The sequence below is a fragment of the Thunnus maccoyii genome, chromosome 11, assembly GCF_910596095.1.
Source record: "Thunnus maccoyii chromosome 11, fThuMac1.1, whole genome shotgun sequence".
In the NCBI taxonomy this organism is placed as follows: Eukaryota; Metazoa; Chordata; class Actinopteri; order Scombriformes; family Scombridae; genus Thunnus; species Thunnus maccoyii.
The window spans coordinates 2364743-2384664 of record NC_056543.1 but is presented as its reverse complement, the minus strand read 5'-3'; positions in this window follow the sequence as shown (position 1 = coordinate 2384664).

The following is a 19922-nucleotide window of genomic DNA, read 5'->3' as shown; positions in this document are numbered from 1 at the left end:
TTTTATTAGTTATTTGATAATATAAAAAAGGGGTGTGACATCATGATTGACAGCTGTGACCACCGTTCTCAAACCTCCGTCAGGCGGCAGGATGGCTGAGGGGGGCGTGTCCCACAGGCCGTCATCCTACCGCCCGACTCTACTGCGCAGACTCTGGCTCCGAATGACGTCACACAAGCAAGATGGAAGGAGATATTTTGATTTCACTTTTGCATAGCGGCAGGAAGTGGAGCCGCGTCGGCCATATTTAAATACAGTCAATGAGTGAAGTCATTTACGTGTGTTGTAGTTTAACAAGTTCCTCCTGTTAGATTTAACCCGAGTGACTTCAAATTTGGTAGGTGACATCTAAAGACCTTTGCGATGCTAAATTGCGAAGCTTTTTGTTTTTCATGGAACGTCTTTCGCGTGGCGTGGTGGTAAATGGGGCATTAAACAGGAAGTTGTTGTAACTCCACTTTACATTGTCCAATTTGCCCCAAATGTCTCATGTTTGACAAGAGTCCAGGCCTGAACACATCTACATGCCAATATTGCGTCATAGTCATAGCGCCACCTACTGGCACAGGAAGTCAGCCTTATGTTTTATGTGACAAACATCATCCAATTTACATGAAATTTACATGGTGTGGTCTACACATGATATACGGCAACATAATTAGTGGGTGTTCTCTAGCGCCACATAGGTGGCACAGGAAGTGCCGGGACCCAGCTAAACTAAGCTAAGCTAACATAAGCTAAGTGCGGAGAATTAGCGTGTTTAGCGGGGCTGGAACAGGAGACAGAGCCCAAGCGGCAACCTCCGGGGCTGTAAAATGAAGCCAAAAACTGCAGTTCCTTGAACGACCACTTGAGGCTCCAAAAGCGAGTCAATCCCCATAGACCCCCATGTTAAAATGTCCAACTTTACAGCAGAAATAAACACGTTTACAGCCTGGTACAAACAACGGTTTTGGTCTCTGTAGCTAATTTCCTCTTTCATGACAACTGTACGTGGGGTGAATTTTTTTATAAGTCACCCGTTTAAATTTTATTAAGCTGTAAAGTTATGCATAATGAAGGACATGGCTGCTTTGAGTGACAGGTTCGCCAGCCGCTAGGTGGCTTGTTTCAGCCATTCAGCCCACCTCTTTGCCCATTTTTGATTGGCTGGGAGTTAGACAGCATCACACACTGCCAAGATGGTGACGGCCGGAGCTTCAAAACCGCTCTTCAGAAACCAACAAGTGACGTCCCGGTAACTACGTCCATATTTTTATACAGTCTATGACAGAGCTGCTGGTTGCTGACAGACAGCTGCTGAGCCACACACCACCTTAGCTGCTGTCATCAATAATAAATAATCTTAAATGCCGGTTATTACTACATCTATTTGATCCGTTTATTGGACTAGTCAGTTTGTTGGACCAGTCAGTTACTGGACTAGTCGATTTATTGAACTAGTCAGTTTATTGGACTAGTCAGTTTATTGGACTAGTTGGTTCCTGCTGTTGCTTACTGGCTGTTTGATTATGTGTACGGGGTAAAAAATGATTTAGTGTGTAATTATCCTTTAAATAATTTGAAACCTAAGATGAATTAAACATCAGGCATTAAATTAGTTTTTGATAAAAGAAGGAATAGTTTAGTTCTCCTGTTGTAATCTTGTTTAATAGTATTGTCTTTATTTAAAACTCTCTCTACAGGGTAAAGATGAATATTTACTGAACTTGAAAATTAAAGTGAATATGAGTCTGAGATCAGATTCGATGACTCGGTGCAGAAACTCTTTCATGCTTTGTCCAGCCCAGTTATCATTTTAAGTGATAATAAATCACAGGGAGATCTCTGCTCCGCTGATTACCAGAGGGAATTATTCAAGGACTAAATTACAATACTTAGAGCGGACAGGCAGATCGCAGCACAGCTCTTCATGTGTTATTATTCAAATAAGAAGGTGACACCATAAATCACTGCTCTGATCAGGTTCAAAAGCCAGCAAACGATCAGACTCGCATTAGAGATGTATTAAAGTGGCTCAGACGATATATTCACACAGTGTGTGAGAGGAATTTGCATCCAAATATTAGACACACCTGAACCCTGGAGCTACCTGCAGATGCAGACGCCTCTTCTGAAAATGTATTTTTATCTAAAGGCTTTTACCAACCTTGTTTTAATCGCTTTTCCTCCTTTATATTGTTTCTGACAATGTATTTTTTTCATTAGAAACGTGTATATTTATGTTGGTTTATGTGTGAAATTCATATATAACATGTATGTTGCACGTTTTTTTTGTTTCACATGTTGCTCATGTGAATCTCCAGGTGACACTTGATTTACTTTATATACTGAGCACAATAATTAATCACAACCGATAGAGTTTGATGTGCACGTCAGCAGCGAGGTTTCTGATGCTGGTTGCACACAGTTTAACCGACAGATCTGGCGTGTTTGCGTAATCGTGTCTCGACAGCGTGAAACATAATTCAGATTAGAGACTGCAGATGGAACAGATACCTGCTGCCTTCACATGCTTGTACAGACAGTCACCAGGGTGAAGTAAAGGCCTTCAGTATATGATGCTGCCTGTTGTAGATGACAGATGCTGGTAAGAGTCACTCATTAATCTTTATTCATTATGTTATTACCAGGAAAAAAAAACTGTTTGGAAAGTTTAAAGACAAGCAAAACATGTTTATATGAATGAGCCTTCACCAAGTAAAATAAAATATAACAGAACAGAAGTGCGCCGAGCTTTCGACCTGCTCTGAGCAGGTGAGCGGTGGTCGGCGAGAGGTGAACTCGTTCTGAGCACCAAGACTGCAGTGCACAGCTGGATTAGCATCACCACACCCTCTACCTCGCCTCTCGTCCCGCTGTGGCACACGGCGAGATAACAAACCAGCGCAGCAGAGGAAATAACCTCAGTGCGCCGCAGAAAAATGGAATGCCAGCATGGAAATGGAGCCCTATTACTTTTTATTTCTTTAAAGCCTCCTATGAGAAATATTATTCCTTTCTTCGCCCAGTTAAAGCAGTTATAGTACAACCAAGTGCCCCATGCAACACTCATACAACAGCCTACATGATTCCCATGTTTTACCATAAGACTCATGTTTTAATGCTGTTGTTCATTATCATTATCATTCATGTGGGGTCGTGTTTCTGTCCACCTGGTGAATGTGAGTCCATTATTCACTCTCTTTTAGCTCTGTTTTTGTTCTCCACCAGCTCCTGAGGGAAATATCTGGCTCTTTAGCTGCTAAATGCTCCACTATGTTCACCAGCTAGTCTACAGCTAACTGTGTCTGCTGTTTGGTGCTGAGCAGGTAGTGTACAAGTGGCTTTTTACAGCTTTTTCTCTGAAAACAGCTGCCTGCTGCGGCCCAAAACGACGCTATGAGAGCGCTGAGAGCGAACCAGAACAGTAAGACAGATAAACAATGAGCTGAAACTCACTATAACTCCTTAATGCCACCGGGCGCATCTTCGTCGTATTCCGCCGGTTTTGTTCTGTCCTCTACGCGGTGTCTTACCCCACCAGCAGCGTTTCAGAAGCGTTTTGCTCCGGCAGCGCCAGAGAGAAGAGAGCCGCCCCCTCTACCTGGAGAGGAAGAAGAATCTTGTGATTTTCCACTTCCAAGATGAGCCTCTCGTCCTCTGACCAGTTGACTTCTGGCCTGGTGCCACTGGTTATAACCTAATATTGATATAGTGATGTGATATATAATCAGAGACTAGGTGCGTATATCTGGTGGGATCACGAGCACTGACTGGACTCTGTTGTCCTCGGGTCAATTTTGACCCAGGAGGACAACAGGTGTCATTATGTGATGTCATCAAAAAAAATTAAAATGGTTTCAAAACAGTATCCTGACTAAGAAATTATGAATTATTTTAACTATAGTTGAGATCAGATGGATTATGGCAGACTGGTATATGTAAAAGTTTAGTCAGGCTATTGTTTTCAGGGTCCAGATTGACCCGGGAGGACAACAGGAGGGTTATATACATGTAGGAATTGATTTTGCCATTTCACAAGAAGCCATTTCAAAAATACTGTAACATGTAATTTTACATTTTTTTCTTTTTAACTCTAAAGAAGTTGAACAAAACCAACTGACCAACAAAAAATGAGGAATGAATAAATGAGTAAATGAAAGTTAAGAAGTCGCATATAACAAACCGGCCGAGTAATTATATCAGTGAAGGCAAAACAAAGATATCTCGTTGGCCTTTTTGGATTTGAAAGTAGGCAGCAGGCAGCGATATATGACAGTCAAACTTTATATAATGTGATATATATACAGAGAGAGAGAAAGAGGAAACCCAAATAAGCAACTACACTTTAGAAACAAGCCCAAAAAACACAAACCACAACTACCAGTTATAATAAGGGAACACACACACACTGACAGTTCATAGATGTCATAAAAATATAGAACATAGTGACTTTAAATCGCACAATTTATCACAAAATACCATGAAATTGATTGAAAGTTGTTTTTTTTTTTTTTTTACAAATCCAGCCATTTCGGGGCAAAATAGTCACAATACACCTCTGAGATCCTGGAGGGATTGACTGTGACTGGAGGCAGCAGCTGATGCAAGCAGCCGTATCCATGGTAACAGACAGAACGATGACAGGCGAGGGATGCTACTCATATAAACGGGTGGTTAAAGACGCCGGCGACTGTTTGTTCTGAAAGTGTTAAATGAAGCATACGAGGGAAACACGGAGCTGTTTACTGCCACGTTAAGACGACACTGTGAATAACTGTCAATTAACAATGAAGAGCTGTGTTCATTTTCCCAGATAAAGACGCAGCCATCTGTTGCTGTTGGGGTGAATCGTGTTAATCACTGACTGATAGTGAAAGCCATATTTAGATCAATTTACACATGAGGTCTGACTGCTGCGCCGGAGACAATGAAAGACAAATTAACAGTCACACATTAATGAATCCTCAGATCAGATGCAGTTTGAATTTACACGATGCTGCTGACTGCTGGACTGGATTCACTGGTGCTAAAACAAAAAAGGGGCTGCTGATCTTTGTCAGTGACAGCTGGTGTTTAAAACAGGACTCATATTCACTGTGTAGACAACAAAACATGATAATGAGGAGACCTGATATGTGAAAAGGTGAAAGAAACAAATGTCCTGTTGGTGTGTTTGTTAATACTGTCTGAACTGAAGCTCTTGGTTTTATTTACAAGTTACTGAAAATATCAAATTCTAAGGGATGAACTACTCAGGAGAAGATTTATTTTCTGATTTAGTATTTTAACCTTTTCATGCATGAATCATGATAACCTCAGTCAGTGTTTTTATTCCTCTTTAGACATGAAAAAAATATTTGAACCTCATTTTTTTTAAACATGCATTTTCAAGGAGCTTATCCAACTTAGTGGACAGATGATTAACAAACATAAAATCAATACTTGGAAATTTTAACAATTGTATCACTCTTTAGTTGTTACTTGACACATCTGGTGTCTACTACTATAGAAGGATTGGCAAGATGTTCCTGAGCCGCTGAGCATTTCCGGCCAGCAGGCGGCCATCTTGGTTTTGAGAAATTTATGTTGCACTTACAAAGGCTGGCCAGTGGATGGCAGCGTATGGGACGACACACTAGAGTCCACTATACCATTAAAACCCCATGCATATATAAGAAAACGGCTTTTGAATAGCTGTCCACTGTAGTGACCACTATGCATGAAAGGGTTTAATAAAAATTGAGTAAACAATTATATTTATTTTTAAAGTGTGACTTTGATGCACTGAGCTCCTCTCTTCTCCTCCTCCTCCTCCTCCTCCTCCTCCTCTCCATCTGTACATGTTACTAACTTGGCATCTTCCTCGTGGTTTCGTGCTCTCTCGTCTCTCAGGAGACCCTCAGCTGTGGACCGACTGCCGTCCAGCGTGACGCCCACTGCTACCGCCGTTACTATTAGTCATATTTCTATTATTATGATTGTTGTTACTGTGGAGGAATGTTGGATCTCTGTAGTCTAGACCTGCTGTATGTGAAAAGCACTCTGTGATAACTTCTGTTGTGATTTGGTGCCATATAAATAAAACTGGCTTGACTTCACTTAATTAAGAAAAAATATCAAACTGAATCGCAGTGTTTGGCATCGTTATAAATGAATCTGTATTGTTTTTGTATCAGATTATTTATCTAGACACACGTTAAACTTCACTAAAAACACACCCAACCAAACTTTGCCCAGTTTTAAAAGATGCTTATAGACATATTTAAAGTAAAATCCATAACTGCTGATTTTATATAAATAAGATAAGATATGTACATTATAATAAGATAGTAGCTAATACACCAGATACAACTTTACATGCTTTACTATACATGGTTCACATGGTTTTACAGCGTCGCTAGCTTGTTGTGCTACATATCATAACCTCTGGACTTTGTGCTACATTATAAATTTCTCAAAGAACTTCAGTACAAAATGAAGAGGTTGTGATATGTAGCACAACAAGCTAGCGAAGCTGTAAACAGAAACAGGTTTCCATGCATGCACCAAACCCGGACGAATCAAATGAAAAGAGATGCTAGTAGAGGCAAAACAAAAAAAGGGGGTGAACTGAGCCTTTAAATAGACACACACACACACACACATATATATATATATATATATATATATATATATATATATATATATATATATGAGGATTCATCAGGTGTATCTCAGGAACTAAGAAGTTCAGGACCATCAAGTCAAACTATAACAACACTGAAACTCTGTGTGTAACGATAGATCTATCTGTCCAATCAGGGAACAACTAACTTATGATCCAATCAAGTGTTATTTCTTTAATGATTCACTTTAACGATTAGAGAGGCTGCGTTCAGTTGATAGAAACGCTTCCATGCGTGCAGTAATACTGTGAGACGCTGCAGTTAAAGAGCAAAAATGAAAACTAAGATAACAAACTTGACAAGACAGAAGAGACTCTGCAGAGGAAACTGTTTGGATTTTTAGATACTTAGAATAAAATTGTCCTGACAGCTGTGATGGAGCTCAGGATGCATCCTGAGAAGAGCTGCTTTATTACAAACACTTTCACCGTATAAACCTGCAGTCTGAGTGTAACAGCTGACCTGCTCAGCTGTCGGATGTGAAGAGAAAAAACACAGAACCTTAATTACCGTTAGATTCTGATCAATCATGTTGTTTATGAAGTTGCTGCTGCTGCGTCTCAGCTCTCTCTCAGTCTGGAGATGCACGTATAGTTTCAGCTACTGTGTGACGCTGCAGGTATTTAATAAACTCAAAGGAAAGATTTCTGCACACAACCAGCTGCAAAATCCCAGATTACATTCAGTGACACCTGAATGACATTACTGGTAAGATTCAGACATAAATCCCAACCTGTTACAGTTTTTATTATGGACAAATCTCTGTGCTGAAATGTGGAGAAAAGCCTCAAAAATAACTTCACTGCCTTCATCCTCAATCCATCCATGCCTGCATGCATCTATTACCGTATTTCTCCCTCTCACTCTGACGCTTCAAATTCTGCTCTGTTACATCAAAATACCAGTTTCTGACGACCCAAACTATTCAGAGTTAAAGTTCCAAATGATCGACTCTCAGGACGCCACTGTTAGTGTAGACATGGGAGTGAACTTGTGTAGATCATAAAACGTTGGCACACAGATGTTGTGTTCACTGCTGCTGGTCGACATGAACACCAACGAGACGCAGGATTGTTTTCTGTCAATGAAACACATCTGGTGCGTTTTGGATTCAGTTTAACACAATTCTATATTTCGTGTTCTGGGGAGGACGTGATGTAAACAGATGTAAACAGAACACTAGAAAATAGAGAGAAGCTGTGGGAGCACTGGTTGTAGTTAGTGGTTAGCCTAGCAGCTACAGCGGTTCACCAACTAAACCCATTAGGAGTCACTGTTGTCAAAAGAATTTCTTCATAATAACCTTTAAAACAATAGAGACGAAGTATCAAAGTTTAACAGAATTTACTTTCTTGTACAAGAAGGAGCGTTTCACAACGCGACACACAGGATGTATGTAATGAGGTTACAAAGAAAAAGGCTGTCACGTTCCTACCGGGACTTTGTTTTTTGGACTCTTTGTGTTTTTGTTCTTTTGACTTCCTTGGTTTTTGTTTCTGTTTTTCGTTGGACTTTTTGAGGGACTCTTTCATTTGTGTTGCTCATTTGTTTCCTGGTTTTAGTTTTCTATGTTTCCCTTGTGTGTTTGTGTCACCTGTTTGTTTACTTTAGTTCCTGTTTTATTTTGTAATATTTCTTCCTTGTGTCCGGTCACTTTTACTTCCTGTGTTTGATTATTTCATGTGTCTCACCTGTGTTTCATTTGCAATCACTCCCTGTGTATTTATAGTCTAGTTTTCAGTTCGGTCTTGGTCGAGTCGTCTGCTTTTGTTCGATGTTCCTGTGTCTCCTACGTTCTGGTTTGTTCCGATGACTTTTTGCTTTTTTCATTAAAAAATATCTGCATCGGATTGTCCCTGCCTACCGTCTCTCCACTCACTCAACCTGACAAAGGCTCCCAGAGGAGTGCCTACAACGAGTTTTAATACAGTATGGGTGGGCGTTTCAGTCTCCTAATCTGTCAAGTACAGACTTCATAGATAACGTCATGACTGTTATCAGCTCTCCTATTGGGGAGCCAAACTGCAAAACTGACCCCCAGATGACATGTCTCGCCCCGTCTCCAACTATTTATTTTCACTATCTTCCTTTTTACAAATATGATGCTGAACTTCCTTTAACCTCAGCCGACGAGTCTGCTGATGTTGCAGAGTTGCAGTACAAAACCGGAACAATTCATCATGATTTGTGTAAAATAGTAACATGAATACACAGTGTAATCATAATTTTTATAACAACTATGTCACTAAGCTTACATAATTTACATAATAACATCATTTTTTGGGGGGGTGTGACAGCATGGTAACGGATCCGTCTACAGCACGTCCACATTTAATCCCACATCAACAACCTTCACTTTTATACTTCATCCATTCAACTAACTTTATGAAAAGACCAATAAACAGCTCACCTAACTTAGAACACGATACAGAACAGTTGTCAAACTGTGTGTTTGAGGTGTTCGGGTGTGTGATTTTAACAGCGGTGGCCGTTGTAAAAACTGCAAACGGGATACTAGTTTTCATTTGTGAGTTCAGTGATGCTGGAGAAAACACTTCTACATCATCAGACTGAGGCAGGGATGCCCTTGTTGCGGGGAATAGGGTGATTCATCTTGACGCAGGCTGATTTGGCTTCCAGAAAGCAATGCATTACAATTGATTAATAGTATAATTACAGCTCCTATCGTCCTGCTGCAGTGACTTTGTAATCTGCTTAAAGCATGTGAAGGCTGCGGCATCAATTCAACAGTCCAACCTCTGAGGCCTGTTGTTTCACCGCTATCTGAGTTTCTAAAGATCCCAGCACCAACAAAGGAATTCTGGTCTCTCATATTGTTTTTTAAAGCTATAATAGTCTTATTCAAATCTATTCATAATATTAATTAGTTTTATAGTCACAAGAGATGTTAAACAGAAACTCTTTGATTTTTCTGCTTTAGCAAACAAACACCTAAAACCCTCTGAGGAGGACCGGTGTGATCTTGTTTTTGTCATGTAGTAACGATAATAAAGGCTTTTTGACTGATGTTTGTCAGAGAAGCAGTGTGTTCAGACTTCTTTGGGAATTAATTTTCCTTTTGGTTGAACATGATACCTAAAATCGTTCTTAACTACAGAATATGTCAAGCATGAATCCATCATAATCCATAATTTTCTGTTTATTTTTGTACACAGAGTTAATAAGAATCCTCTGCACAGCAGCTGTGTTTAATGTTGTTTCAATAATTGGAACCGAGATAAATTGAACAGTTAATTGTGTTATTGATTTCAAGTGTTGTGGTCCAAACCTGGACTGATGCATTGTTGACTCTGCACAACGTAAAGCACGTCTACCGACAGCCTATCTGATATAAAACTGAAATCCTGTTGTCTTTCATCACATGTGAAATGTTTTAGTTTGAGGTTTCACGGAACAGTCGACTAGTCCAGCCATTCTCAACCACTGGCTCGTGGCCCACAGGTGGGCCTCAGAGCGCCATCTAGTGGGCGGGCAGTGGTACTGCCAAATGGTTAATTTACAAAGTTAGATATTTTTCTATCTAAATGTGCTCAATAATTCACTTAAATCAAAACATCAAATTAAAATACATAATTTCAATGACCAGTTACATATTAATATCACCACACCAATCATGACACATCATCAGATGGAGACAAACGTTTTTGCCGCTGTTAGCTAGCTAATTTCCTCTGTGCATCCTGCTTCAGAAAACATTACTGTGTCTCAAATCGCGTATTTCTGTACTTACACTTAACATTTTGAGTGCATAAGTGCGTTCACACTGAGAAGTATGGGAAATGCACTGTGAGAGCCCGGATGGTGCACTCAAAATGGTCAAAAAGTTGAGTGTGGAACTATGGACGCTTCTCGCCCTCAATGGTCGCCATCTTGGCTACGTAGCGGAAGGGGAGGGACCACTTTTCAAACTGGAAATGGCGGCCGGGTGCGTTGTAACTACGGTGAACATCGCCGCATTATACAAATGTAAGTTATACGTTTGTTTTTTAGCACTAAGCACCACTATACTGTTGTCGGATATAAGCCATCAGTATGTTTTTTGGGTTAATTTAGCAGTCTGTAATGATTTGGTAACAATAACGCGAATGCTAATGCTAGCTAATGCTAATTTACGATCGTCATTTCCGGTAAGTGCACAGCGGCTGTGTTTGATTTGAGACAACTCTACCCTGTCAAAATTTGACACTACACCAGTAATATATAGTGTACACAGTGTACTACATGAAAGTGTACTAACAGACGTACGTGATTTGACACACAGCTTATGTTGGAAAATTAGCTGATGGAACTATCAGCTAACAGCAGCCTGAAGCTTCAGCTCACACAAGTTGACCTTGCTTCACTCTGGATACTGGCTGCCAGTTAATATCTCTCTCTGTCAATATGGACAATCAAATTTCTGTTGCCTTTCACCACCACCTATTTATGTGAGTCAAGGCCTGTTTATGTACAGTCAATATGACAGAATCAAAGACGAGGAACAAACTGAAAGCAGCTACTGCACGTCAGCCTCTCACCCGTCCCACCACGACTTGATCTCATTATTTTTGGTCATTACAGCTGACAGGTGGCATAACACATATTTATAGCCCAATATTTTTGTCATGTTATGTTTTTTATTATTATTATTTATTAGGGAAGCTAGTCTTTGGAATTGTTTTAACAATCAGAAGTGGACCTTAAGTTACAAAAGGTTGAGAACTCCTGGACTAGTCGACATCGTGCATCGTTGCAGTGTGGTGCAGTAATAAAGAAGTGGCAATGCATCTACAGCAGATATGCAGCTGTAGGTAGTTGTTGTTGACAGATCATAGTTGTCATGCATGATTTTAACACTGCAGTTTGGGGCACTATAGCAGCAGACAACAGAGAACTGGTTGTTATTGAACATAGATCTGTTTGAACAATCATTTTGTATGTGAGGCCATGTTAAATAAACAGAATTTAAGGTGTTTAGAGAAAGGAAAGAAATCAGTTGTATTGTTACTGCTGTCAAACAGCATCTCCAGCTCAGACAAGCTCGCTGGGGGTTCAGTCCAATCAGCAGAATACACAAACACATAAAAAAATAAAAATCTAAAAATGGGTTCAGCCCTGCTTTGCGTTTAGCCAGCACCTTCTTGGACATGCTAGCAGTTGTCTTTTTTTTCCTAGAGAACCACGCCACATTAAATCTGCAATTATTTTTTCCAGCGGTTTGGTTTATAACAATATCCTGCAGCTCGGGGGCAGCGAGGCATTTAATGTCAAGTTTTTCTTCAAAAGCTGAGTTTCTAATTTGTGTCTTAGAAGATAATCCACTTCGTTCATCATTTCTAAATCACTCAGTGCCACTAAAACCACTTTTTTTTTTCTGTACCCAGATGAGCCGTCGCCTTTACGCCTCTATGTCATTTACTAATGTGACAACATCACATGAAATGTTTTGTTGGTTTAGTTGTTGTTCACACATGAAATCATAAAAACGCCACATGTATTTTGCTGGCAGTCACACAACACATGCAGACCTACGATCCATCGATCATTTTGACATTCTGACACAATAACAATCATCAGGAGTAAACTCATCACACAGTATTGATTCGTGGCTTTGAGGGTCAAAAGGCAGGAAACTTACAAACCAAACCGATGAATAATATGGACGGTTGACCCCGTCAGTTTTTCCTCATCAGTCTGAGGTCTGACACACACATCCATCACCGTTTGAACAGCAGACGACGCAGAGAGCACACAGGGCTGCACGATCCCACTAACAGACGTTTTTAATCTGAATTAGGATCCAAATCTGCCTCAAAGAAGACAAAAAAATACAAAGAATCCTGTGTAACTTACTGGGAAATGAAAAGTACACATCATTATGTTGAATGTATTAAAAGAGGCAAAAGAAAATCTAGATGTTCCTCTCACGCTGAGACGAACTGGTGAATGTTTGACTTCAGCAGCAGCTTGTTCTCTTATTTGTTAGTTTAATTTAATCAGTGGGGAGATGTTTAAAGACTCTGTCAGCCTGTAGTTTGCATCTGTATTTCTAAGTTTCCATTCTTAAAGGAGACATAACATGCTTTTTGTGATTTTCTGTTATTTATATCCTTATGATGTCTATGTTAAATATGGTTAAAGGTCCAAAACTTGAGATGAATGTTTGTAAAAATGGTCCCAGAAAGTCAACAAAGTTAACAAATAAGTAATGTCAGTAATGCAGGAACAGAAGACTGACAGTAATTGTAAAAAGCCATTTGACAGGTGGCTTATAACCATGTACCACCAGTAGGGGGCGCTGAAACACCACTGCTCAGCAAAAATGAACAATTCAATACTGATAAAATAAGAATAAGGTATTTTATTATCAACAGTATTAAAATGTACTCATAATATACTAGACACTGGACTGTGGTGTATACAGGCAATCCAGGATTTATTCAGTACACATGACCATGACGAGAGTCTCTGATCACCTGTAACAACATGATGTGTTTTCCACCCAAAGCCATCAGTTTACACAGAAACACACTGACACTACATGTCACACAGTGATAGTAACAGATCCACAGCTTTCATAAAATCCAGGACTTTGACCAGATCTCTGAAGCTAACGGCTAATTCTGGGCTGTGAGCTAACCGGGAGGTTTTCTTCTCTGGATAATGAATATTTGTGAATATTTTACATCCATTACGTCTGTCATTTGTTCAGTTTAAAGCACTAAAACAACTTCACATTGATCTTCTCATCAGCTCTCATTCATCTCACTGATGACATGTGTCTGTAGCCTACCAATAAAAACGGGCGCATCCAGGGCTCAGAGAGCTGCGTCCCGTTGAAAATCTGAGGCAACCAATGAGAGAGCAGCCTCAGGTCACTGCCGAAAGTTGAAGCACCTGTATACACTCATTTGGCCAGTGTCATGTGAAGTATTTACACGTTAACCATGGTCCTGTGCTCATGGGTATAGCCCCGCCCCTCACTGGCACAGGACGTTCTGGTTCATGGTTGAGTTGTTGTGAGCTGGTACGAGGTTAACCAATAAAGGCTAATGATTAGTTGCAAGTAAAACCATCTCCCCTCATCTTTTTTGGTTTATTAAGACCAGTGAGTAATGTCACATGACGTCAGAAACATGTACGTTGATATGTTGAGAACATTTTACCCCCAAACTCAACGTGATATCGACAGAGCTAAATTCCACTCCAGAGTGCAGTGAGGCCTTTTATGATACAAGCTAGCTGAAAACTTAAATTTCAGAGCTCAGAAAGAAGAACAAAACTGGGACAGAATCGTTATCGGCATCACACATAAAGCACTGTCCAAGGAGCTACAAATGTGCAGCGAACTGACTACTGCGAATGGCCCTGGACATGCAGAGGGCATGACTAAAAATATGTGGTAGGACAGAGAACAGTGCCCAGCAAAGGGGGAAAACAGGACACTCTGCGGCCGTGTGTCACTCCAAGTGTGCACATAGTGTCAGAAAGTATTGAGGAAGACCCCTTATTCCGAGGTTCAGCTGAAGAAGATAACCCTGATACTGTGATAACTGATAGTGAAGCCCCATTGAGAGAAACTATCATAGTCAATGGGAACGTTTATAGCCACCACATGAGCCAAGATCAGAAACAAGCGGCGAAACTGCCATTTTAGTGTTGTAACAGTCGTCAGAAGGGGATCTAGTTAAATAAGTCTCAGAGAAAAAGCTCAACCTTACAGTGAAGCTACTCCACTACTTCCAAAGGCTGAGGAAGAGCTGAGGAGAATGGAACAAATGGGAATTACTGAAAAAGTAACTGAGCCAAATGAATGCTGCACACTCATGGTCCCTATCCTCAAACCGCCAGCGAGCATCATAACATACATGGATCTTAAATGACTGAATGAGAACATCAAGCGAGAAAAGTTCATCTTGCCAACAATAGATTAATTACTCCCCAAACTGTGAGGAAGCACTCCAGTTCTCCAGTTTAGATGCAGCAAGCAGATTCTTGCAAATCCCTCTGGACAAGAAAAGTTCACGGCTGACAATGTTTATCACACAACAAAGGCATTTCTGTTTTAAAAGACTGCCTTATGGCATAATCTCAGCATCGGAGATATTTCTATGTTTATATGGACGACGTGTTAGTTGACAACAATTCTAGAAAGAACATAATCTCAGACTGAAGAGAGTGATGGGCACCGTTAAAAAGTCTGGACTAACACTAAACATAGAAAAGTGCAAACTGCGCCAAACTAGGTTCTGCACATGTGAAAAGCAAGGATGGTATATCACTAGTGTTGAACCATCAACCAACTGAACTGATTCCTGCTTTGAATGTTTAATTATCTTGGCTGATATCTACCAAACCTCTCCACCATCCTGCAGCTCTTGAACAAGCTATTAAAGTCAGGCAGAGAAATGGGTCTGGGGACCTCAACAGGCTTCAAAGAGGTAAAGACCCTGATCAGCTGCAGTGCTGGAGTACTCTGATCCAAAGCAACTTACAGTCGTCAGCGGGGATCATTGAAGCTGGCGGCATTTTGTTCAAGGACCTTGACTGACGCAGAAAAGCGATACGAACAGATTGAATGCCTCGTTGGTGTTTGGGCATCAGAGCATTTCTACAGTTACCAGTGTGCAATCACCTGGTTAGAGTCCCACAGGTTGATGAGCCACTGGTATCTCAAAGACCTCAACAGGACACCATTAAGATGCCACAGACTGGTTGATGAAAGTCAACCTGGTGGTTGTTTATATGCAAGGAAAAGAAACTGTTGTGGTCGACGTCTTATTGAGGCATCAAAACAATAGCACAGGACCATGTGAGAAATTTGTGCAGAAGTCCAGGCGTATGTGGACACTACTGAAGAAAATGAGATGGTGAGGAAACCAATAGTCGAACAAATCAAGGGGGACATTAGAAAGGATGGTGAACTACAGTGTGTTGAGTTATGTCAAACAGATCCACCAGGGACACCACGGACTCACCAAATGTAGGGAGTGCTGCAAGTACTCAGTTTGGTGGCCAAGCGTAACAGATGAAGTCAGTGAGCTCATACAGTCGTGCCAGCATTGTAACATGCATAGACCATCCCAGAATAAGGAGCCACTAGCTCCTTTTATACAGCATGTTCAAGGCGGGAATATTGCGCTGTTATTCTGCCTCTATAAAAGATATGAACAAGAAATTGGGGGCATTGTTGTTCTACCATTAAGCCGGCGGCGGATGTAGTCACACTTCTGGACTGACGTCTGTGTAAAAGGGACAGCCGGCATATTAAACATCCTAACATTTGCTGCTGAATACGATTTCCAGCATGTTACATCCAGTCCACATCACTCACAGGCCAAAGGGAAGGCAGATCGTGACTTAGGATGGATATGTGGGGGTCATCCTTCCTTAGGAGCAGTCCACAAATCCAGAGGAGTCCTCCAACAGCTAAACTAAACCACAGGTTAATCCTTGTGACTCTCCGCTGCGTCATCATCATCTTCAGCAGAATCCTGGAGAAGACCATGAAACACCTCCAGATAAAGATCTGAACAAACTGTGAAGCCAGTTGAGAGACTTAATTTATAGGTTAGAGTTGAGTTTGATGCAGCAAGGACAGAATAATCTCTTTCACCCGAAGAGGGTTCTTGATAGTCCACCCAAAACCCCCAGGGCCTGAGCTGTTTACTCTTACTGTTCAGTGTTTTGATATGAGGCTAAAAAAATAAAGGCTAACAATTAGCTTCATGTCCAGGCATCTCCCGTTGGTCTTTTTGGGTGTACGAGGACCATTAAGTAACACCCACGCAGCAACCTCTGGGGCTGTAAAATGAAGCCAATGCGGAAGTGCCAAAAACAGTTGCAGTTCCTTGAATGGCCACTTGAGGCTCCAAAAACACTTTACAGCAGAAATAAACATGTTTACAGCCTGGTACAAAAAACAATTTTGGTCTCTATAACTAATTTCCTCTTTCATGACAACTGGGGTGAATTTTTTTACAACTCACCTGCTTAAATTTTATTAAGTCGTAAAGTTATGCATAATGAAGGACATGGCTGCTTTGAGTGACAGGTCCACCAGCCGCTAGGTAGCTTGTTTCAACCATTTTTCCCGCCTCTTTGCCTATTTGTGATTGGCTGGGAGTTTGGCAGCGTCACGCACTGCCAAGATGGCGACGGCTGGAGCTTCAAAACCGCTCTTCAGAAACCAACGGGTGACGTCACAGTAACTACGTCCATATTTTTATACAGTCTATGGTGACACCACAGCTGGCGCCCCTCACACAGGGAGTGTACCTATTCATACAGAAATTAACCAAAAACAATTTGAAAACAAATTTTTAATAAATGCTGGTATAACTATAAGACTGAGTAAGAATAATCATTTTTATTCAATTATTTTGTAATATATAATTAATTTATGTTTAACATAATAGCCTTTCTTCTCTGAATAATTGGAAAGGGGGCGGCGCCCTGCATTAACAAGCCGCCACTGGTGACATACAGTACATTTTTTTAACTGTCATACGAGTCATCTCTTTGTTGCTTTTATGATGTTCTCTTATCATAATCAAAGATGGTTCATTGAAAGTAGTTTTCAGTGATGAAAGGACATTTTAAACATCTCAAATGACTCTCTCTCTCTCTCTCTCTCTCTCTCTCTCTCTCTCTGTGGATGAACTTTAGTAAAAGATGCTCCCTGAAGTTTTCCACTTTTTAAAGGTCATTAGTTTCTGTTTCGTTAGCAGTGCGGCTCCACTATCAGCAGGCTGAGGGCCGTTTCTTTACATACAGACAGCTGTAGGACACCCGCTGTTCTGTCACTTGGAGCTGGATTCCGATAAAGCTGATGATGGATGGTGGTGTCAGTCAGCCATGAACGGACCCTCAGGATGCACCTCTGGGCTCCTCAACGGCCAATAAAATCACTCACTCATCTCCTCCCTGCAGACTGACAGGATGCTGCTTGGCTGGTTTCAGTCTTTTATAGTCTGAAGTATGAAGATTATTTAATGTCACAGAAAACTCAAAATAAATCCTAAATATGAATATTCTTAAGTTTTATTATCAACACAGACATGATTACTGAGAAATTACTGTGTGACCGAAGCTCAGCGGTACCAGAAGGATTCAGATCTAGACTTAAAACTACCAATACAGCAATATAAAAATACTCCATTACAAGAAAGTCCTGCATTGCTTATTTCAATCTTGTTTTTATTTCTATTGTTCTGTTCTTGTACTCTCTTGCATTATGTAAAGCACTCTGATTTTCTTGTAAATGCTTCGGTGTATGAAATGTGCTACAGAAATGAACTTGCTTTGTATCCTTTGCTGAGCAGCTTTTCACGTTGGTTTAACAAGATGTGTTGATTTTGTGAAATAAAAACAGGATAAACTGATGTTATAACACGAAAAACAGAACAATTTGATATCTCAGAATAACACAAAACATATCTGAAAAGGATTAACACAGTAACATGTTTTCACAATATAACAAGAAACTGAGCGAGTACACTGCTGTAATATTGTACATTACATATTATATTTACAATATACTGGAACCATCACTGGACTCCTCATGAGATTGTTTGCAGCAGGTTTAACCCTAATCTCCATCCAGAGCTCAATACTGGACTTCACTCATCAGGAAAGCCTTTTATTGGTTCAATATATATATCATACTGGCCTTTTTCCAACATTGATATGAAAACATCAGAGCCTGAGCCTCTATCATAAAATTACTGCCTTTAATAACATGGAATCAGTTCATCATGTCAGATGATGAGTCTCCATCAGCAGGAATACTAACACAGATCATTCCTGTCTGTTCAGGTCATTCTGACTTAATGAAACCAGATTTAATACCATCACATTCTGTGCTGACTTTGATCCCGACCTGACAGTTGCTGTTTTATATCATTAACTTCCTGTAGTGATTAGGACGAGATCTTTAACACATGATAATGTCCAGAATCTTTCATGTTTGTGCTGTTTAATTCACTCGGTGAAGGACATGTTTCTTATTACGGAGAGATGTTGTAATGAACCTCATGTTTCTATCAGCTGGAAGGAAACATTCATCAGGACGACATCTCTTCAGCAGCAGCTTTGGGGATTTTGGGGACGAACGACGAAACGAAACGACGACAGAATTTGAGCCACTCTCAGAAACTTTGATAAAAAGTTTTCCAATCGCTTTGGTTTGTTTTTGTGTTCTTCTCTTTCTGAAATTGACTTGTGATGATAATGTCATCCAATTACCAGAGACGTTTACGAGTTGGTGTATTGCAGAATTTTGATTAAACTGGACTCATAATGAGGCCGCTGGATGTTTGGTAGGAAACCTGAGAGTTAACTCGTCTGTGATTCACTCACTGCTGCTTCTGACTGGATGATGTTGTTGGAAATGGTCTCAAAGGGAAATAAAATACCAGGAAGGATTCATTTTTCTTTGCAGTTAAAATATGAATGAATCATATTATTAACATTCAGGTTAGATTTTATTTACTGAACTCAGAGGGAACAAATCCAGATCCAGTTAAAGGACGAGGTCACAATTTTTCAAATCCGTTTTAAAACAACAGTCAGGAGCCCAAATTAACATTAAACCTGTTTTTCTTGCTGTAATCATTCCTCCTGTTCATACTGACCATTAGAAGATCCCTTCATAATGACCTGACAATGGAAGTGATGGAGGACAAAATCCACAGTCCTCCTTCTGTGCAAAAAGTTTATCTGAAGCTAACATGAAGCTTCATATTATTGATTTTCTCTGGAAAACTTTTAGAGATTATTGTCGGCTCTCTCCTGGTAACAGAACAAACAGAAGTTCACCTCCTGACAGCAGCTGGATGTCTGAGGTAACCAGACACACTCCTCACACTCTGCAGCCAAATCAATTAACACAACTCATCTATTATTTAAAAGCATTGATCTGCAGCAGCAGGAGTGCTAATTGTGAAAAGACTCAGGTTGCACTTTTTTGTGAAGAGAAAGAAGCTCACATTTGTCACATTGAGACAACGGGAGGATAAAATGAGGCGACTTCGGTCCTGAACATTGTTGACCAAGAAATGCTTCAACTCTTTTAATGTGAAGATACGTTGCGTTGTGTACAGTGACGTCTGCTGCTTGTGATCAGCTCATGTCTGCATTTGATCAAATATGTCATCACTTTTATAAACCTCCTTTGGATGTGGTTGTTCCCACACCATGCCATAAAGCTTAATGGTCTGGCACCATCATATCTTAAAGAGCTCATAGTACCGTATTACCCTAGAATGCAGC